This window comes from Cebus imitator, unplaced genomic scaffold (genome assembly GCF_001604975.1).
Source record: "Cebus imitator isolate Cc_AM_T3 unplaced genomic scaffold, Cebus_imitator-1.0 Scaffold456, whole genome shotgun sequence".
In the NCBI taxonomy this organism is placed as follows: domain Eukaryota; kingdom Metazoa; phylum Chordata; class Mammalia; order Primates; family Cebidae; genus Cebus; species Cebus imitator.
Genome location: NW_016107771.1, coordinates 1148432 through 1172084, shown reverse-complemented (window position 1 = coordinate 1172084; position 23653 = coordinate 1148432). Strand labels below are relative to the sequence as shown.

At 38.9% G+C, this 23653-nt stretch overlaps 1 protein-coding gene across 2 annotated transcripts in view; it reads right to left on the bottom strand.

The window, feature by feature from the left end:
- NEBL (nebulette) overlaps positions 1 to 23653 on the bottom strand; it is a 490627-nt gene that overhangs the window by 438859 nt on the left and 28115 nt on the right. The window lies entirely within an intron of this gene.

Below are 23653 nucleotides of genomic sequence, written 5' to 3'. Positions count from 1 at the left end.
CATCGTGGAAACAAAAGAAGAGAGAGAATAAGATGCCCAACAGCAATCCTTTCTCTACTCCAAAAATAGTTAATTCTGGATGATCTAAATCAATCTCTCTCACTTAATAGTTTATGTTTGTGGATACTGTGTCTTCTAGCTTTTCTTTATTTGACAATAATAACATGTCGTTTCCTCACGAACCTGAATTTAACAGCTCAACATTTTTCTCCACTACTTCATCCCTAACACAAAGTTCTTTTCTCCTTTTTATTTTGAAAAATTTCAAACCTGCAGAACAGCTTCAAAACTAGTGTGATGAAGGTACCCCTCATCTATATTCACCAATCACCAACATTTTGGTATATTTGCTTTATATACATACACAAAGGTGTATATGTGCCTGTATAAAGCAAATATTCATAATATATTTAATATAACATATATTGTTATATTGAGTAATATACTAAATTTAACATATATAATATTTTTTATTATAAGTTATATATAAATAAGCATTACCATACATGCTTTAGATTATGTATATAAACATGGACCATTTGAAAGTTAGTAGCAAGCATTATGACAATTAAGTCACAAACGCTTCAACATGAATCTCCCCAAAACAAAAACATTCTCTTATATATGCATAATTATCACACTTAGGAAATTGAACATTGATAAAAATATCATTATCTATTATACAGTCCATTTTCAAATTTCCCCAAATGGCCCAAGAAATGTCCTTTATAGCTATTTCCCTGATCTAGAATAAGATCCAGATGATATTCTACATTTAGATGTCATATCTCTTCAATCTCCTTAAACAGCTCTCCTAGCCTTTCTGGTCTGTAATGATTGATATTTCTTAAGAGGATAAGCCCTAATTTGGGGATTTATCCAATTGTTTCCTTGTGATTCAATTCAGGTGAAACACAGTGGGGAGAAATGGTAAGTGATGGGCAGAGAATAAGTCAATGGTTAGATGATGTCAATTTGTTCCTCTACTAATGATGTTAAATTGTTTAAATTTAGTCTGGCACAGTGGCTTACACCTATAATCCCAGCACTTTGGGAGGCTGAGGCAGGAGGATCCCTTGAGAAAAGTTTGCAACCAGCCTCGGCAACATAGGGAGACCCTGTCTCTACCAAAAATTTAAGAATGAGCCCTGAGTGATGGCCTGTGCCAGTAGCCCTGCCTACTTAGGAGGCTGAGATATGAGGATCACCTAGGCCTAAGAGGTCAAGGCTGCAGTGAGCTGTGACTGTGCAACTGCACTCCAGACTGAGCAACAGAGTAAGACTCTGTCTCAAAAAAACACAAAATGTGTTTAAATTTTATCACTTATTCTCCGTAGTAAAGGTGCCTTTTCATCTTTGTAACTAAGTAGTCCAAGGGTGGCACATGGAGAATATTCTATTCCTCAACAATCTTTCACTCACTGATTTTAGCACCTGCTGGCCATTCTCACTTATTAATTACTAAGGCAGTTGTAAAACAGTGGTTCTTTCTCCCATCATCCTCTACATTTATTGACTGGCACTCTTCAAAAGTATTTCATGACAGAAAAAAAAAAAACAAAAAAACCAGGACCACATATACAAGAGGGTTAAAGAGAAGAAGTTCCCTGGAGAGAACCAGGCCCTAAAGAGGAAGAACACACGCCCAAGTGAGGTCTGAAGTCAGGGCTAAATACACACAGCTCTGCGTTGGCTGCTATGAAGATATTTTCCCTATGGTTGATCTGGTTCAAAGGAATTCTTCCATTCTATTGTGTAAGCTGTGGATGTTTACCATATTCTTTGTCCCAAGATGATGGTGGGATACTGGCACAGGATCTAAAGGAACTACACTTTCAGGCTTCATACAATAACGTCTGACTTCCTCCCTGGAGTAGAGAGGAGGCATCTGAAAACATCACACTGAGAATATTGGACCTGACTGAAAACCCCAGGAGATCAATTCTAAAGTATGTTTGGCTCTGAAACTTTTAAAACAGTATCTACCAAACACCTCAAAATTATGCTCTTTCATTCCTTATCTCACATGACTTCAGTTCAAAGAAGGAAATGGCATTTTTTTCATCCCTATCTTGCTTATGGAGAGATACCCTGAGCCTTTAACACTGTATAACTTCATAAACAGGCAAATTGTCAGGGGATTAATCACAGTAATGCCATGGCCATGCCAATCCAAGGTGCTTCCAAGGTACAGCCCTACCTCTTGAGTTCCATCCTACCAAAAATGTTGGCATATAAATTCAAGATAATATTTATTTTAGTTTAATTCAACAATCATAATATAATCTGTGAATACTCTACCACCCTTGGACGTCATTCTTAAGTGTTTATCTTTATGCCTTCCAAACTGTCACAGAAAAAGTCAAAACCAATGCATGCATATCACATGCACACTACGTATTAGTAGAAACGTATTATGAAATAATTGTCATATAGAGCGCTTAGTTATAAAATCCTAACTTAGAATGAGTCATAGAGAGCTACTCCAATCTCCTACCCAATGTTAGGCTCATGTCTTCAGTATCTGAAATAGCATTGCCATCTCCATTTAAATGCCACTGGGGAAAGACAGCCCACAATACATGACAGTTCACTCCACTAATTGACAACAGCACATTAGGCAGCCTAGAGATAAATGTGCTTCGCATGTAAACTCACCAGTATACCAAAAAACAGTGATAGAAAATGCAAGTTTCTTTCAATACTAAGCTTTTCTAAAACTTTGAAAGTAAAACTATCAAATTTGATATACGAATATTAAACAAGTTAGCAGGTAAAAATACATTTTCAAGCCAAGGAATCTGGGGATTTCTCCCAGTTTTGTTGTTGTTTTGAATTAGAGTCTCTCTCTATCACCCAGGCTGGAGTGCAGTGGCGCCATCTTGGCTCACCGCAACCTCCACCTCCCGTGTTCAAACAATTCTCCTGTCTCAGCCTGCCAAGTAGCTGGGATTACAGGCGCCCACCACCATGCCTGGCTGACTTTTGTGTTTTTAATAGACACGGGGTTTCACCACATTGGCCAGGCTGGTCTCGAACTACTGACCTCAGGTGATCCGCCCACCTCAGCCTCCAGAGTGCTAGAATGACAGGCGTGAGCCATGGCACCTGGCCAAGATTTCTCCCATTGTATATCTTGCCCTGAAACACATCTATCTCAATGCCAGTAAGTCAAAACTCTACCGTCTGTGTCTTCCAAGAAAGAGACCCAAGAGTATCACTTCATTTCCTTCTCTCCTCCATACTTGGTTTGCATACTTGGGTTCACTTGATTAAAAATCTCTCTATTCTCTTGATCTACTCACAATCCAGAATAAGTGTCCATGGCAAGTGATAAATATAAAGACATACAAATTGCAGAAATAGTCAATGATTTTGAGCCTGGGTGATTAGAGCAAGGGTACTATAAAAGCCAGAAAAGGAAATGAGACTTAATCTGGTTGGGAGAGACAGAGTTTGGGTTTGGAAATCTGAAGTTTAGGATGGTTCAGTGTGTGGGTAGGGAATCCAGAACAGATATCTATTTGAGTTACCAGTAGAGAGAGCAGTTGAAAATACGATAGATAAATATCCTATGGAAAAGGGAAATGAGAGAAAGAACAGCAGCAAAGACATCAATTTATACCCCCTTCAAGTATTCCCACCTTGTATATGTCTTTATTTCCTAATTTTCCTCAAGTGAATACTCTCATCTTCCTAATAAGTTCTGTAGGATCAAGAATCAAGGGTCTCATATATTTTCTCATAGGCTGCTGGGGGCATAGAAGATACTCAATAAAATCATTTTGGCTGTTTCTAACAACCAGCCAGAATTTTTTTTTTTTAATATCTCATATCAGTGGGATTTTATCAATGCTTAACACTTGCCCTGGACAATGAAGACTGCCTTCTACACGTGGCCTGGAGAGTCACATATACTATCCCTTTGAGGTCGACATCAAAGGATATCTTTATATTAAATCCATGCAACTACTAAAAATACAGCAACTGCCAAGATTCTCCCTGTTCCAGATCTTACTCTGCACAAAGTCAAATCTGTGCTTTGTGTCATTTGAGGGCACTCCAGTATATTTGCAAATACAAGTACTTTAGATTTCATAATTTTCTTTCAATTTTTGCAAATGGACTAAACTACTTAAACCGGCAACAATATAATTTGAGGATAATTGCTACTTACTTCATATCTGTACAGAGAACTGCATATTCTTAGAGTTCTTTATCATCAACTTTATTTATACACTGAAGATATTATCAAAAAGCTCACTAAGTCTTTCATGTCACGAGAGCCCTGAGCTCAAGTCATCCTGGCCTTCCGTAAATCCCCACCACTTAGTCCTTCTTTCTGAATTTACCATTGTTATTTCCCATGCTTGGAACTCTTCTTCTCCCTGCCTTGCTACCTTCTATCCAAATTATCCAAATTCTTCCTTGTCCTTCATGCTGGCATCTCCAACTTTAACAATCTATAGTTGCTCTTCTCTGAATTCTGATGATCACATATCATCAGAATACACATATATATATATAATCTCCAACCAATATATACATAAAATCTTCAACATATATAATTATATATATTTATAAATATATATATATAATTTACAGTTGGTTGTATATATCTATCTACAACCAATCTAACATTTGGGTTTAAGTTTTCTTATGTTATTTAGTAAATATTTCAGGTAAGTTCTTTTTTAAAAATTTTTTCTCTTCTAGGCTGTACCAGTAAGTTCTTTGAGGCCAGTCCTTATTGGCAATACATGTGTGTGTTCACTGGCACCAATCTATGACATTTTATGCATACAGAAGGTAGACAATATTCATAAATGACTGAAATACCTCTTGGTATTTGTAGAATTTCATAGAATTCCTTATCTACTTGGCTATTGAGAAATGCTTTTCAATCATAATATTGCATACTAGACCAACATAGATTCATTGTACTCATAATCCAATCGTTCAGGGAAGGTCCTATTTGGATTAAAAATGAAGGAGTAAAAGGAGATAAAGCTTTTAGCATATTGATAGAACATATTGATAATACTGTCTTACTGTTCTTTATAATTTAAGGCAACACCACTAATGAATATTAGGGAAAAGATCAATGAGTGATGAGTTATTAATGCAGGAATGAAAAGAAGTCCCATATCAAAGACATCAAAGCTAATAATATCTTCTCCTCCACTTGCTGACCCATTATAATCAGGCCTGGATCTTTTTTCCTTAGGAGAAGTGATAAATGCTCATAGAGTGGCAGTTTCTCCCTGAGCTGTCAAAAGACCCTAACACAATGAGACCAACCACTTCCGGCTCATTAGAATCACTCTTTAACAAGTTAGGCAGAACCTACCACCCAACCACATCAGGATTCAAAGTTTCAAAGAGGATGGGGAATGTAGAGTCTGGAAAAGAGCAATAAAAATGATCAGAAATAAACAGTCCAAAAGAAATAAAAACAAGGCTGAGTACAGTTGGTCGTATCTGGAATCCCAGCACTTTGGGAGGCTGAGGTGGGAGGATTGCTTGAAGGCCAGGACTTTGAGACCAGTCTGGGCAACATAGCAAGACCCCATCTCTACCAAAAATATATGTTTTAAAAATTAGCCAGGCATGGTGGTATACACCTGTAGTCCCCACTACTCAGGAGACGGAGCAGGAGGATGTTTGAGCCCAGGAGTCTGAGGCTGCAGTGACCTATGATCACAAGACCGTACTCCAGCCTGTGAAGCAGAGCAAAACCGCATCCCTAAAAAAGAAAAAAGAAATTAAAACAGCACAGCCTGCATCAGTCTCCCTGATGTGTAGTGTTGAGGGGTGACAGGGCAAGGCAGTACAAAGACAGATCAGGAAGGAAATATCTCAAAAACAAGCCATAAGGAACAGTCCTGTGGCGGAAAAGAAGAGACAGAATTGCATTGACACACACACACAGCCACTGTGCACATGCATTAGGTTGAAGCTGTATTTGCTCATCACCAAGGGGTCCCATCACATTGAAATGAAACCAGGAGCTCCTTTTTACATCATGACTCCTATGAAAGGGATGTTTCAGGTTTAAAAGTCTTACAAACAACTGTTTTAAGTTGGGGGTTGGGGGAGAAGAAATGGGAAGTTGCAGAGGGAACCGCTTAATGAACTGGGCTATTTAAGGCTTCCCTTGAAATCTTCTAGCATCATTCTTGCCTTTTTCCTGCTAAATAAAGCCTCAAAGTAGGAGGAATGCAAAGGTTGAAGAAGTAGAAACCATCACTGTAGAAAAAACAAAGGTGGATCTGGCAAATGCAATGAATTTAGAGCGAATGTAAGTTTTGTTTCCTAGCCATCAAAAATAGTTTGATGGATTTGTGCCAAAATGAGAAATAAAAGTGCACTCCTTCCTCCCTGCACCCTACAGAGCTGCCTTTGAAGTCACATGTGCTCCACAGAGCATGGATAGAAACAGAACTCAGGCTCATTTAAAATTTTATTGTATATGGTTTGGTATAAGACAGTGTCCTTCAGATATTGACAAGAAAGTCATTTTCAACACCTTCTTAGGAACCCTGAACTTTTCTTTTATGCCCTGGAATTTAAATCCATGCTTCCCTTTGGTTATACCTTCTGGTCCCAGAGACAGCCTTGGGGACTTGGCCCAGTTGCCTGGATCCGGTTCAGGAGCTGCCTGGATGGATGGCTTGTAGGGACTGAAGCTGACTCTCTGCAGCCACCTGGCAAACGTTGGCCAGCTTTGCAGCCTTCTGGTCCCCCCTGACCAGCTCCCTGGGAGGCCTGAGGCCCTTCTCCACTCTCCATTCTGCCTTCCCAGGCCTACGGGATGAAGTGCAGCTGTCCGTTCTTTATGCCTGCTACCCCCCATAGAAGGGAAGAAAAATACTGTATTTGGAATAATAACAACTACACTGACGGTTATGTTTCAAAACCAATCCATCTTCAAAATCAGGGACTTCTTTGGTAAGCCTCATCACAGCCTGGAGTATAGAAATGTTTATATTGTTTGCTTTGTTTGGTTTTCTACCTAGATACTGAGTTTAGAGTGTGGACCCCTCTCAAGCCAGTGTCACATAACTAGGAGCTAAAAGGTCAGAGAGAGAGAGAGAGAAACAAAAGAATTTTACATTTTCAAATGCATTCGTTCACCCAGTGTGTGGACTCTAAAGAGGGGAAAAATTTAAATAGCAGATTTTCAGGATAAGAGATTTAGTCATAGAATATTAGCTTGTAGCATCTTTTTTCTGGGAGTGAAGATACAACTAAAAGGAATCATAAAGACCAACTAACCCAATTATTTACAGAGGAGGAAACTGCTGCCCAAAATTAATGGCTCAGATTAAGAGTGTCAAAGAGACACACAAGCCAATTAGAAGTCTCCACTGGCCAAAGATGGGACAATAAGAATACCAAAAAGTATGACTGCAACTGATTCAAATATACTCAAATGCACCATGGGTTTGTGAGTTGATAAGACGTTCCTTCCATTCCTTTCCCTGTTCCCCAAAAAATAGAGAACTAATGGAGGCTGCCAGGGATCCAACTCATTATTCAGAAAATTCATCAATAACAGAAAAGAATGAAGAATGGATCTTTCTTTTTCTTTTCTAACTATATTTCAGGATACCAAATAAGTAATGATGAAAAATTGATCCCTATTAAAGAATTTCAACTAATAAATGCAGAAAGAACGGTGGAATTTCAAAAAATTTCATTTAATGACTTCTAGAAAAGATCACTGCAAAAACCATTACTTAAAATAATGCGTGGTTGCCGAGTAACCTTATAAATGATGGGCCAGGTATACAGCTAAATCTTCAGACCAATCTTAACTCACTAAAGTTGGGACAAACAGATACTATGTCTCTCCTAATGAGATGCATTAGAAAGTACATAGCATCAGCTATAAAGTGATCTTGCCAGAAAAAAAAAAAAAAAAAAAAAAATTTGAGCCAGAATGTAATCAGGCCTGTTGATCTACGAGTTTATATGAAATATGGGGATAAAGGGACAAGTTAAATAACACTACAAGAAAGCAATCAGCCCCTCCCAGAATGTGGGACATGCTAGAGGGTAAAAACCTGCTGTCTCCAACAAATAAAGGGAATTAAAAAGGGGGAAAGGAGTAGAAGGGGACTGTTATAAATTTAGAAAATTTAAGAGACAAAGCTGCCAATTCAATAAATGTACTTCAATTGGGTCTTAATTTGAGCAACTACTAAAACGAAACAAAACAAAAAACTTTGCAATTTGCAATTGAAAGAGATAAAATAAAATGTGAGCATGAACTATGTTAAAAGCAATTAAGAAATTATTATTAATGGTTTGCAATATTTATGTTATAGGTGTTCATACATACAATTAAGTACTTTTTTGTTAGGAATGCATACTAAAATACTTTGGCATAGAAATTTTTATATAAAGGAAGTTAATGACTCAGTTAGGATTAGACTCCACTCTTATGGTGCCCAGCACATACTCATTTCATTATAACCAAATTCAAAGGAAACATAAAGAGTAAATTTTTTTAAGTTCTTAAAAAAGAGCAACACCAATATCATTTGTGTTCTCTCTTCCCTCAAATAGTAAGGCACCACGAATGTTTGAAGACCATAGATAAGCTACATTTTCTTCCTCTTGAAGCAACAAAAAAACTGTTATAAACAAGATTATATAATAATCTTATAGATTACAGTAGTTACAGTGAGATTTTGTGCATTGAGTCAGTTCACCTAAATGTAAATAAGAAGAGGCTCCCTAGACCAAAAGTATCACACACACCCCCAAGAGTGTTTCAAATTCTCATGTACAAATGTGATATAGAAGGAATGACACACTGAGCCACATAACCTTGATTAGTGTATCAGATAAAATTTAGTCTAAAGAGATAACACACAGGACAACGAAGAATCCATAAACATTCAGAGCTTAAAAATCCACAATTCGGCTCCTCAATTACTAAAGATATAAAAGAAATGGGTGTCTAGAAAAGAACTGGGTGTCAGAATGGAAAGGACAAGAGAACAAAAGCAAAAAAGGGAAGAAGAACAAAAGAACATCATCAACACCTTTTCCAAATCTCAACTTATCCCATAATTGTTAAAACACATTTTTTAAAAGTGTGACAAAAGTGAAAACATACTCAAAGCATAAAAATATAATATTGAAAAAAAAAACAGAAAAGATGATCCTCAAACTCTCTTGAATCTCCATCTTCAATGAACAGCATGAAAAAAAGACACTCAGGGTTTAACGTTGTCTGTGGGCTAAGAGCTAAATATCATATAAGCCACATGCATATTAACTAGAAACAACAAAGTTTCAGGAACAACAACAGGTGCACAACTTTCAGTGTGTGGTTCCACATGTAAACAGTTCGGAAGTGGCCACTCCAGAATTCTGTACCCTGCTAAATTATCCTTCAAAAGTGAAGAAGAAATAGCAACTTTCTCAGACAAACAAAAATTGAAGACATTTGTTGCCAATACACTGCCTTGCAAGAAATATTAAAAGAAGCTCTTTAAAGAAAAAATGATGAAGTTCAGGAACTTGGATCTACAAAAAGAAAGTACATCAAAAAAGCCATAAATAGAGGTAAAATTTTTAAAACTTGTTTAGTTTTTTTTTGTTTCTTTTGTTTGTTTGTTTGTTTGTTTGTTTGTTTTAGAAATGGGGTCTTGCTATATTGCCCAGGCTCTGGCATCAAACTCTTGGGCTCAAGCCATCCTCCCACCTTAGCCTCTTAAGTAGCTAGGACTACAGGCTTGTGCCACCATGCCTGGCTTCTTATTCTTAATTGACCTTACAGAAGTTTGTTCAAAATAATAATAGAAACCATGTATTCAATTAGGTATGCTTAGATAGGGATATTTTATGTATGTATATATGTGTATATAGAGATCCATGTACACACACATTCATATATGCCTTTGTATTAGTGAAATGGATGACAAAAAGGAATGAAAGGAAGGAATTAGAAGAATTAGAATTATTTTATTATAAGATACTTGTACTACCCATGAAATGGCATAGTGCTATTTGAAAGAGGATGTGGATTACCTGTGTATTGCAAACTGCAGGGTAACCACTAAAAAAGAATATTTTAAAAAGCAGTATAACTGATATGCTAAGAAAGAAGAGAAAATAGAATCATATAAAATGCTCAATTAAATAAAAGAAAGAGTGTAAGACAGAGAAACAAAAATAACAAGGGCAAAAAATTTAAAATAGTAATAAATATGGCAGATATTAATCCAATTATATCAATAATCACTTTGAACATCAGTGATCTAAATGCATAAACTGAAAGAAATTTTCTGAATGAATAAAAAAAACATGACCTAACTATATGTTGCCTACAAGAAACCCACTTTAAATATAAGGTCATATATAAACTTTAAGTACATAAATGGAGAAAAAGATATCATCATAACATTAATCAAAAGAAAGCAGGAGTAGCTATGTTCATTTCAAAACAGAGCAGACTTCAAAATAGGGAAAGTCAACTGGGACAAAGAAAGTCATTACATAATAGTAAAGGGGTCAATACTCCAAGATGATATAACAATCTTTAACATGTATGCACCTAACAACAGAGTATCAAACTACACAAAGTGAAAACTAATAAAACAAAGAAACAAGTAGAAACAAATAGATTTACTCTAGCTGGAAATTTCAACACCCCTCTATCTGTACTGGCCAAATTCAGCAGGCAGAAAATCAGTAAGGACGTAGTTGAATTCAACACCACCATCAATCAACAGCATATCATTGACATGTATAGACTACTTTATCTAACAACAGCAGAATACATACTCTTTTCAAACCCACATGAAACATTCACCAAGACAGATCACATTAAATACCTCTACAAATTTAAAAGAATAGAAATCATCCAATGTCCTCTCTCAAATCACAATAAAATCTAACTAGAAGTCAATAACAAAAAGATAGCAAGCAAATATATCGAGAATTAAATAACACACTTCTAAATAACACATGATTCAAAGAATAAATCTCAAGGTAAATTATAAAATATTTTGAACTGAATGAAAATGAAAATACAACTTGTCAAAAATTGTGGAATGCCACAAAATCAGTGATCTGAAGGAAATTTATAACATTGAATGCAGGTATTATAAAAGAAAAAAGATTGAAAATCAACAATCTAACTTTCCACTTTAGGAAACTGGAAAAAGAAGAGCCAGTTAAATACAAAGTCAGCAGGAAAAAAAAAAAAAAAGGAATAATAAATATTAGAGCAGATAACAATAAAATTGAAAAGCAGGGACTCCATAAAGGAAAAAAAAAAAAGTCAATGAAACCAAAAACTGGTCCTTTGAAAAGATCAATAAAATCAATAAGCCTCTAGGTAGGCTAAAAAACGAAAAGAGAGAGAACACAGGTTACTAATATCAAAAATGAAAGAAGGGTCATTATTACAGATGCCATAGATATTAAAAGGATAATAAAAGAATACTATGAGCAATTCTATGCTCACACATTTATTAACCAAGATGAAATGGACCAATTCTTTGCAAGACACAATCTGCCAATACTCACCTGAGAGGAAATAGACAGTCTGAAGAGGCCCATATCTGTTCAAGAAACTGAATCAATCATTAACAATCTTTGAAAACAGAAAAGCACAAGGCCTAGATTAGTTCACCGTTGAAGTCTATCGCACATTTAAGGAAGAAATTGTACCAACTCTCTACAATCTCTTTCACAGAATAAAAGCAGAATACTACTTTCTAACTCATTCTTAGGGCCTCATTGCCCTAATGCCAAAACCAGATCGAAATAATGACCATGTCGTATCCTCCACAGCTGAGTTTCAGTGGGCGTGTACTCTGCTCACTGTGATAATTTTCTCTGTACAAATAAATAAATAAACAGAAGTAACAAAACCAAACCAAAAAACAGACCAGCTGGAGAAAAGCACAGAACAGCAGAAAACCAATAAAGGCAACGTGGAGAGAGACAACATCTCCATATGTTATTGTTTTGGAATCCAAGTAGAACCTCTGGTGTGTATGACAGGTCATGATGTGGAACACTGACTTCAAGATTGAAACAGAAGCAGTAACTTTTTTCTCCCCACTGAACTAGTTATCTCCTCCAACTACAACGTTTGGGAAAGGACATAAGGAGAAAAAAAAACTAAGAAAATGAAGTTCGTTCAGCAAGGAGCTGGGTCCCAGTGCCCTTGGGTGCCCAAAATGAAATCGGTAAAATTTCCTGCTGTTGTATTTTTGGAATGGTCAATGCTGACTTTGCTTCCGGATTTCTCCAGAAGGGCAGATACAGCTTTCTTTTTGATTTTTGCATATGTACGCATATATTTACAATGACATGTAATTATAATACCATAAAATTTGTTTTTTAAATGTATAATTCAGTTTTCGTATATTCTCACATTTATGCCATCATAACCATTGTATAAATCCAGAACATTTTCATCACCCCAAAAAGAAACTCAGTACTCATTAATAATCACTCCCCATTATCCCTTTTCCCCAAGAACCTCTCTGGTAACTGCTAATCTACTTCCTGTTTCTATGGATTTGCCTGTCCTGCACATTTCATATAAATGGAACCATATCATATGTGGTCTTTATCTAGCTTAATGTTTTCAAGATTCATCAGGTTATGTTAACAGCCTGTATCAGTGCATCACTCCTTTTAAGGGGTGAATGGTGTTCCATTGTAGCAACACACTTTGTTTATCTACTCAACAATTGGTGGACATTTGGGTTGTTTCCACTTTTTAGCTGTTAAGCATAACGCTTCCATGAAAATTCATGTACAAGCATTTGTATGAACACATGTTTTCAATTATCTTGGATATATACCAAGAAGTAGAATTACTGGATCATATGGTAATTCTATGTTTAAATTTTGAGGAAATGTTAGGCTATTTTCCAAAGTAGCTGCACCATTTTACATTCCTAATTCTCCAGATTTGGACACATTTCCATTCAAAAGTGATGGCCATCCAGTTAGAAAGCTTCTAGAACAAACATTTTCCTTCCTACAACTATACCATCAATTAATGTGTGTTTGGCAATTGCGAATTACTTTTAATATTAGCATATGCACAATATAATTAGATGAGGAAATCTTCTGGGATCAAGTCATGTCTTGGGTGATTACTGGGTTCTGACAAACATCAGGATTCATTCATCCATAAGAACATTGTTCTCTTTTCACCTGGAAGGTACGCTACTCTGCAATGCTGCTGCGCTTAAAACAGTTTTCAGAATTCCTCTTAGGAATTCCTTTCAAAATCTGTTATCTATATACACACATCACACACACTTAATATTTTAGACCTTTTTTAGAAACCAGAAATGGGATTATTCCGCTTGATTATTCACCCACTCCACCCTCCATCAAGGGCAACTCTTGTCCCGGTTCCAGTACACTCATTCATTTCCTCTGGACACCTCTTGTGAGTCATTTTAGTTCAAACAGAGCTTTGTCCATAACAGGCCCTATTTTATCCCAGAGCTCAAGCTGAGAGCAAAACAGCCTGAACTCCACCTTGGGGACATTCCTCATTCAAGAAAACACATTTTCCTCTTCCAAACTGAATTCAGTAAGAATATAGTACAATTTCTCTAGGCTATAGTAAAGCCACTGGGTGAGGTGAGGCCACAGGGCCAATGCCGACAGGACAGCACGTCCCCCCTTAACTCCTTTGTGTGGTACTTCCCCATCCATATCCTCCAAAGGGCTATTGAAGATCTAATTTCTCTAGTCTCAGTGAACTCACATCCTAGTTATAGCCTCAGTGGAGATTTAAAAAAAAAAAAATGCAACAACATCTGGCAATGATTCTTGACATCTTAACATTGGACAAAGAGGAAGCACTGAGGAGTTACTTCTCAGGCCAGGTGAGGCTACCTGCAATCAACCTCCTGCAACTACAGAGAACAAGCCAAAGAAACTAAACTGAAAAGAGCTTTTCCACTAAAGAAACAAGAAACAGTTCCAATGGGTATGCCAAACATACTCCGTGAGTGATTCCCCTGGCCTGAGCCATCATGGCACAGCCTTTTTGCAGCTGAGTAGAGTTGGTAATAGGTGTACATCACATGGGCTTCTTCTGCATAAGGAGGGGACTCACCACCCCAGTGTGTGTGGGACTGTCCCGGCCTCAGCACCGAAAGTCCTATTTTCAGCAGTCACCCTACTTTCTTTGGCTCCCCGCAGCTGGAAACCCAGTTCTTCCTCCCCAAACCTGGCCTGGATGAGAGAGGGAGTCAGAAATTAGCTAAGAGGCAAGGAAGAAAAGGGCAGCTTTTACCTGAGGCAGAACTTTCTGGGCCTTGAAGAGCTTCACCTGGCTTAATTAAACACATTTCTCAAAGAGAGGAAGCCCTTCTTTGATTCAAACACCTTCAACAGTTCAGCCAGGGAGTCCAAAACCTCACAGAAGCCACAGGAGCACATTCTGGATTGGGTGTAGACTTGCCTACTAGCCCAGTGGAAGACACTCCAACCCAAACTTTCCACAAGTTTGGTCCTCGAGGCATCTGCACTAAGATCACCTAGTGAGACCGATACAATCCAGGTTCCTCGATCCACTCCACACTTGCTGGATCCAATTCTCTAGTAATACATTTCCAAAATCTCCACTTTTAAGAAAGCCCCAAATATGACCCGTGACTGTTGAAATCTGAGGACTGCTGTCCTTACTACTTTTTTGTTGTTGTTTAAAGACAGGGTCTCCCTCTGTTGCCAAGCCTGGAGTACAGTGTCACCATCACAGCTCACTATAGCCTCAAACTTCTGGGTTCAAGCAATCCTCCCGCCTCAGCCTCCCAAAGTGCTGAGATTACAGGCATGGGCCACCATGTCCAGCCCTTTTTACTTCTTATTTCAGACCCTCACCCTCATCACCCACCAACAAGAATTCTCACAGTCAGCAAAAGCAGGAGAGAGGTGAACTTGTCTTTGGAGCTTCTCCACCTCTCCTTCTGTATCCCTGTCCTGTTTCAGCCTTCCAAGTTCCCTCTTACCTTTCTCTTTACTTTCTACCTCACAGGAAGGAAGGAAGGAAGGAGGGAAGGAGGGAAGGAAAGGAAGGAGGGAGGGAGGGAGGGAAGGAGGGAGGGAGGCAGGGAGGGAAGGAGGAACTGGAAGTGGGGAGTAGCCCAGCATACTGGGGATAGTAGGTATCGAGATTTCTAATGGTCAGTGGTCAGCTCCTTTTTGCCAAGTCCTCCTCCTAAAGGGTAATGATATCTATAACCCTAAAGAACAAGTTAGGAGGGAGCATGAACCTGGCTTCTGAAAACAGTAGAAATCAAAACTGTCTTATATTATGGGGACAACTGACAGCACTGTCCCAACTCACCATAAACACTGCAAAATGTGTGCATGTTCCACTGGAAATTTCCAAGAGCAAGGAGAAATGAATGCATCCAAGGAATGGCCTCTGAGGTGGACAGGGCTGATGGCCTATGGTTTCCCACTGAGCTCAACACAAAGAAGCCCAGAAGGTACAACTGAGGGGCTCTCCCAGGAGACAGAGAGAAGAAATCTTTATCATAACTGCCAACTGTCCACTATGCTTCTTCCATGATTACAAGGTAGATTACAAGGTAGAAGAAATATATAGTGAATATAGGCAATGCATGGCTAATAGGGAAACCAAAAGAGGGGTCAGGGTTCAATAAGATGTCATCGGGAGAGATGAGGCACAGCAGAGGCAGTGGATGAGGACAGAAACACAACAAAGATGGGAAATGAGAATACTGAACATTATAAAAAATTATACTCCAGGTGCTATGTTATGTGTTTCAAAGTCAGCCTAATCCTCATGACAACACTGAAAGGTAGGTGCTACCCACAGCAGGCTCTGAGAGGTTCGGTAACTTGCCCAAGGTCACGCAGCTAAAAAACTGCACAACTGCAATTTGAACCCAAGTTCAGCTGATTCCAAAACATGTACTTTTGGTACCAAACTAAAGTGATTGCTATTGTTCCAGACAATCTAAGTAATCAAAATTAAATTAAATTACCAAAAGTAAACAGCACATCATAATAAATAGCCACTATCCATGACTTCATGGATAGTGATCTATTCCTACTTTGATTGTATTTGTTCATTTGTAATTTAGCCCTCAAATCTGTTTGAAAGTAATTCAACAACAAAATTTAAAAGAGAACACACTCAGTCATCTCTAGTTACAACACATACACAGAGCTCTTAGATGTTAAGAGTCACGGCTGGCCTAGGAATTTTCATAATCATGTAACAGAGCACTAGCGGAACTTTTTCTGGGAATCTAAGTCAAGCTCTAAAGCCTATAATTCAAAGTAACATGAAGAAATCAGAAAAGGGCATTTTCATTAACATGAAGCTTTAGAGTTGTGGCCAAAGGTTTTGAAAGAAAACGTAAAATCCAATCAGCAGAATAAAATGATGATATAATGCTGCCAAGAGCTAAAGAAATGCAGAATGTAATCAAGGAGAACAGGAAATCAGCTGCAGTTTGGATGAGGATGTCCTACATCCACTAAAATCAGAGAAAAGAAGAACATAAGGATATCAACCCAGGAGACCAAGGTTGAAAATCCATCACATCTGAAGAGTATGGACTGCTATCTGTTGTCATAGCAATTACATGAGGCTTAGCCTCATGTTGTCATAGTAATGATAAAATGAATTTATCTGTAGTTCAAAAAGAACGTGGACATATGGTTCCTCAACCTCAAATCTCTGCCAGATAAACAATTGTATATTAGCACATGTTGCATCTATTAGCATGGTAACCTCAACTCAACTCCCATAATAGACCTGCTTTCCACAGTGCACATTTCTCTTGGCAAACCTGGGAAGGCATGGAATTAAATATAGAAATGCCGAAGTAAATGAAAGCCATAGTAATAATAACTTTGTGTGGAGCTCAGAATAATCTTCGTACATTAGGGATTAAAGTGTATGGAATGTGGCCGGGCGCCCGTGGCTCACACCTGTAATCCCAGCACTTTGGGAGGCTGAGATGGGCAGATCACTTGAGGCCAGGAGTTCAAGACCAGCCTGGCCAACATGGGGCAACCCCCTCTCTACTAAAAATATACAAAAATTACCCAGGCATGGTGGCAGGCACGCCCATAATCCCAGCTACTCTGGAGACACAATACTCACTTGAACCCGGGAAGCAGAGGGCTGCAGTGAGCTGAGATTGCTCCACTACACTTCAGCCTGGTCTACAGAGTGAGACTCTGTCTCAAAAAAATAACAATAATAAGAATAAAGCGTAAAGAATGTTTGAGAATCTGACATCTTTGAAAATGTGCCAGATTTGAATTGATTTTAGATGTGATTAAGTGGTGAAAATATGAGTGTTTTCAAATAATATGAGAATGCTCAGGAGAATGAGAAATCTACTGTATTTATAAGTTTGATTTTTAATTCACAGGAATTATTCAAGTGCTTAGGAAAGTGTTTGCTAAGGTCTTCAGGCCTGCTTTATCAGGCATTTAAAGTGATTAAAAAGATTAGATATATTTCTTTACAAATACAATTTTAAATGTTTAAGAAGATGTGATTAAGTTATAAACTGAATGGATTAATGGGAATTTAGTTTGTCCAGCCTAAATTTATCAACCATCATTTAAAGCAAACACCCATAAATGATTTGTTCTTATTTCATACACTACTTACTAGATTTACATATAGAATAACAAGACATTTAAGGTAAAATAAAATCATACAATGAAAAAAATAGTTTTCCTCAACTTGAATAAATCAATACTAATTAAAATCTAATATCCGTTTAAAACTTGTGTCAATTACAATGAGAACACAGAGAGGGGAACATCACTCATGGGGGTTCTGTCAGGGGTGTGGGGGGCAAGGGGAGGGAGAGCATTAGGACAAATATCTAATGCATTCCAGGCTTAACACCTAGATAATGGGTTGATAGATGCAGCAAACCACTGCGGCACACGCATACCTATGTAACAAACCTGCATGTTCTGCAATGTATCCCAGAACTTAGAGTAAAATTTTAAAAAATCTAATATCAATTTTAGTCCCACCAATAGTGCATACTCTGAATTTAATTATGAGACATCAAACAAATGTAAAACAAGAGGCATTCTACCAAAAAAACCTGGCCTATGCTCTTCAAAAATCTCACTATCGTGAAAGAAAAGAAAGAAATGTCCCAGATTAAAGACACCAAAAGAACATGACAACACAATACATTTCATGATCTTGGACTTTCTCGTGCTAAAAATGGCATTATTGTTTCATTTAGTGAAATCTGAACGAGGTCTGTAGATTAGACAATATGACAGTATAAATGTTAATTTCCCAGTTTTGAAAGTTGCATGGTATTTACGTAAGGGAATGCCTTCGCTTTTATGAAATCCACAGTGCATTATTTAGGACAACCAGACATCTTATCTGCACTTATCTCAATGGTTTCAGGGGGGAAAAAAGAGGCATATAGAGAAAAAGGATAAAACAAATGTATCAAAGCGTAACCATTTGGAGAATCTGGAAAAAAGTATACACGATTTTTTCATGATATTCTTGCAACTTTTCTGTTTGTCTAGTATTACATCAAAATAAAGGTTGAAAGAATGAAAAACTAATAAAGTAAAAGTGTTGTTGTTTTAACGCCATCCTTGGACATCAAAACTCATTCATTGACAGAGAAGCACAAAAAAGATAATTAAAAGTTGAAAAAGTAAATCTAAGAGACTTGAATAAGGTTGAATAAAATGAATGAAAGGGAAACTTCCCATTCTTCACGAAAGTCGGAAAATCTCAGAGTGTGTTATTTAAAGTATGTCAATCATTCCTTTACCTCGACTCAAAATTGATGATATCCCTTTGGATGAGTCTCTGAGGCAAAGCATGTAAGATGTTCACAGCAAATACCTGTCCCAAGGTTCTACCCATAGGGTGCCTGAGATCGAGGATTATTCTCCCACTCCACCTCCCACACCTTCAGCAGAACTCCTGTTCTAGAAAATCTTTCTCTTTACACAATACCATATACTTCTTGCTAGAAGACAGGCCCTGCCCTGGTATCCCAACATCAACTCCAGCCTAGCCAGGATTAAGGGGTTTTGAATCACTCTGTGTAACAGGACAAAAGACCCCATTCAGGGCGAAACTTGCAGGAACAATGATTCTCTTAGCATTCCTAAGCTTCACTCCTGGTGGTATTCCTAGTACATAGACATCTGACTTAAAATATGCCAGCCTTTCTCAGAGACCATGACCAGACAGACCAACCAAATAGCCTAGAAATATTTATGACTTCACCCTGGCTTGCACCAGCCTCTACAAGCACGGCCTGAGCCACCTGTGTAATGCAGCCATGCAGAGTCCAGCTTGGCTCACTCTGACAGCACCACAGGACACCACCCCAGAAGTTCCAGATCGCCTTACCACTCAGTCCATGGCAAAACTACCCATTCAGGGTGTATAAAAGAATACTCAGAACAAACAAGAGAGCACAGGAGTCAGAAACAGCCACCTGGGAAACAGACTAAAGCAGACAAAGAAGTTTTCCAACAGCATCGGTTATGAAAAATTGAAATGAGCATCTAAGGGAAATTGTGGGATCCTTTTCTCTATTTAAAAACATGGAAAAATGATTTAACATTTCAAATACTCCATGCCTGAAAGCAGGAGATGACTATATCAGGGGCCCCCACCCCCCGGGGTGGAAGACCAGTGTGGCACGCAGTACTGCTTCTGTCAGATCAGCGGTGGCATTAGTCTCACAGGAGCACGGACCCTACTGTGAACTGTGCATTCGAGAGATTTAGATTGTGCTCCTTATGAGAATCTAACTAATGCCTGATGATCTGAGGTGACACCAGTTTCATCCTGAAACCATCCTTCTGCCCCTCCCCCCGACATCTGTGGAAACCACAAAACCGGTCCCTGGTGCCATAAAGGCTGGGGACTGCTGGACTATATAACCTTGAAGTAGCTATACAGTGGTGAATTTGAGACTTCTATGTGTGTGTATGGTGTGTGTGTGTGTGTGTGTGACTAAAGTGTGAAATACATAACAAGTATCCTTTTATTAATTCAACAAGGGTCAACTAAGCACATGTTATATATGCATAATATGAGTGTGGATAAAGAGTGCTTTCATAAACCTGCTCAAAGGGAGGTTAAAATTCAAACGTGAGGCCAGGTGAAGTGGCTCGCACTTTGGGAGACCAAGACGGATGGGTCCCTTGAAGTCAGGGGTTTGAGACCAGTTTGGGCAATATGGAGAAACCCCATCTCTCCTAAAAATACAAAAATTAGCTGGGTGTGGTGGTGGGTGCCTGTAATTCCAGCTACTCAGAAGGCTGAGGCAGGAGAATCGCTTGAACCTGGGAGGTGGAGGTTGCAGTGAGCAGAGACAGCGCCATTGCATTCCAGCTGGGTGACAAGAGAGAAACTCTGTCTCAAAAAAAACATGAAAAGTGCTTTCTCAGCTACTTAGCACAACAATTAAATGCAATAAGTACAACCAGACTCATTTTCAAGGTAAGAAATCCTGAGGTAAAAGGAAGGAGAACATAGACAAATGTCATTAAGATATTAAATGGCCCAATCAGAAGTCCCAAAAGAGCTGAAGAGTACCCCAAATTCTAGTCTTCAATCTGGAATAGCTGAGGGCCTTGGCAAACCACCCCACTTCCCCAGATCTTAGATTCCCTACATGTTCAATAAATGACTTGAACCAGAGAGCCCTGAAGTTTGCTTCCAGCCTTTACAAACAAATAAATACATCTAGATTTACTATTCTAGGATTCAGCCCCATCAAAAAACATCACAGGCCAGATCAGGATAAGAAAAGAATAAAAAAAAAAAAAGCTTAAAACAAGACCATTTCAGAAAAACTTTATATCAGGTTTACTCTTTCACACAGAAAAGGAGAATGGTAATTATTCAATCAGAAAAAAAGAAATGATGATCATTTGAATAAGGTACCACTGAACACTCCAACGAAGAGAGAAGGATCTTTGTTTCAAGTCTCTGCTGATTACTGAGAATACATGTTCTCTGTAATGCAAGGCAACAGCAGCACTGTTTGTGCCCTTGGAAAGCAGAAAAGTGGCATCGCCAAGGGGCTATCATTCTCCGCCTCCTTTGTCTTTGTATTCACCTCCTAAGGAACAAAGACACAGTCATGGCCCTCAGGCCCTCAGTTACCTTCAGTTTTTCCCAGGGTTAGATAATACCTGCTGATGGGGCTAGGTGGCTACTGGTACTAGAAGAAGCCTGTGTTGGGCACCGTTCCCTTTCCTTGACCCAGTGGCTTCCCTGGTACTGCATTCAACCATCCAAATTGCCCTACAAGGTACACCATCCTCCTTGGCCAGTTGAGCCTCCCAGATAACCCCCTCTGCCCAAATAAAACCAGACTGGGGCCAAGTGCCGTGGCTCACGCTTGTAATCCCAGCACTTTGGGAGGCTGAAGCAGGCAGATCACCCAAAGTCAGGAGTTCAAGACCAGCCTGGCCAACATGGCAAAACCTCGCCTCAGTTGAAAATACAAAAATTAGCCAGGAGTGGTGGCACAGGCCTGTAATCCCAGCTACTTGGGAGACTGAGACACAAGAATCACTTGAACCCAGGAATTGCAGGTTGCAATGAGCTGAGATCACGCCACTGCACTCCAGCCTGGAAGACAGAGTGAGACCCTGTCTCAAAAAAAAAAAAAAAAACCAGTTAGATTGGACTAGGAAGAGCCAGGTTCCAACTCAAGCCCCATCACATAAGGCCAAGTGACTGTACCTAGCTGTTCACTTCATATGTCTCTCACCTCCTCTGCAAAATAGTGCTTAACATAAGCTCTCCCCTCTCAATGAAAAAAGTATATAAAATGAAACCAAAAAGTATTAAACATGTTCAAGTAAACAAAAAGCCCCTTCAAATTTAAAAAAAGAAAAAAGCTGTCTCTCCAAGCAGACAAAAGGGGTAGATAAAAAGGCTAACCACAGAAAAAGTAAAAACGGCAAAAAAAAAAAAAAATTAAATTAAAAATGCTCGTGGATAAAACAAGAAACCGAAAATAACACAACCATTAGATATTACTTTTCATCTAGCAGATTGGTAAAATTGGAAAGATGAGATTTGCAAAGATAGGGAAAGATGGGTTTTCTCATATATGTTGTCTGAGGCGGTAGGTCACTATAGCCCTTAGCTGTGTTTGATAGTAGCCAACAAAAGATGAAATATATAAGCCTTCTGGCTTGCCAAAATCTCTTTCAGGATTCCCTGAAAGAAGTATTCCCACATTTGCCAAAGATCTATGTATAAATATGTTCAATGAAGCACAGTTTATTTAAATGTCCATTAATTGGGGAAGGGTTAAATAAATTATAGAACACCTACAGTATAGGAAGTTAAAATGCCATTAAAAAGGATTAAATAGATCTATTGATTTGTTCTGATATGAACTATATTATGAAACTAGAATAGTGCCTGACACAAACCACCCGGTAAATATCTGTTGAATAAATGAATATGTACACACCTTTTCCCAGCACTTTACACAATCTATCTCCTCTCATTCTTATGCCAACCCTACAATATGAGCCAAGGGGCTGTTATTGTACACACTGTAAGGATGAGGAAGTTAAAGTCCAAGGAGGTAATGACCTGCCGAACGTCCCAAACTGAAGGTATGGAAGCAAAACAGAACCAGATCTACCGGTCAGAACCCTTTGGTGGCTGACATCCGTTCTGCCTACAACAAGGCTAACCTGCAGGCAGACCCTGTAGGGAAATGCCAAGGGTTCCGGCTGCTGGAGAGTGACTCAGTAATTGCTTGCTGACTTGGACTGACTGAATCTTCTTTTACCAGCAAAGCCCTCCATTAGGTGAGGCTCAGCTCTCTGGACTGCAGCTCGGGCCCATTGGGCATCTAACAACAGGTCTGAAAGGAGGTCATTCAACAACAGGTCGCCATGGAAACCCTAACCCCCTCCTCGCCCCTGGAACAAAATGGAGTGGGAAGGCAAAGAGGGGCATTTGTTAATCACCCGCTATGAGCCAGGCACCATGAATAGGAAAAAATTCATCCGAGTCTTCCTTTACAAATCTCCAAAAGAAAAAGAAACTGTGCATTGTTAAACAAAGTACAGAACAGGCCTGCATCACTACTTAATCTAGGTCAGTCATAACTGCAAAGGAAGTTTATTTCATGCAGAGGGTACTCCGTTCATCCGTCTTACAGCTGCACGTGCCAGGCAGCATCATTTACATCACACGTGGCCCTGTCTTAGCACAGCCATGTGGTATAAACCTGCCTCCAACACATACTCTACCTATTCATGTCTGGAATATACATTTCAGCCACACCAGAAAAAAGATGACTGGCTGATTAATAAAACACAAACATGGCTGGGTGCGGTGGCTCACGCCTGTAATCCCAACACCTTGGGAGGCCGAGGCGGGTGGATCACAAGGTCAGGAGTTTAAGACCAGCCTGGCCAAGATGGTGAAATCCCGTCTCTACTGAAAATACAAAAAAATTAGCCGGGCGTGGTGGTGTGTGCCTGTAATCCCAGCTACTCAGGAGGCTGAGGCAGATAATTGCTTGAGCCCAGGAGGCGGAGGTTGCAGTGAGCCGAGATCATGCCATTGCATTCCAGCCTGGACGACAGAGCAAGACTGTGT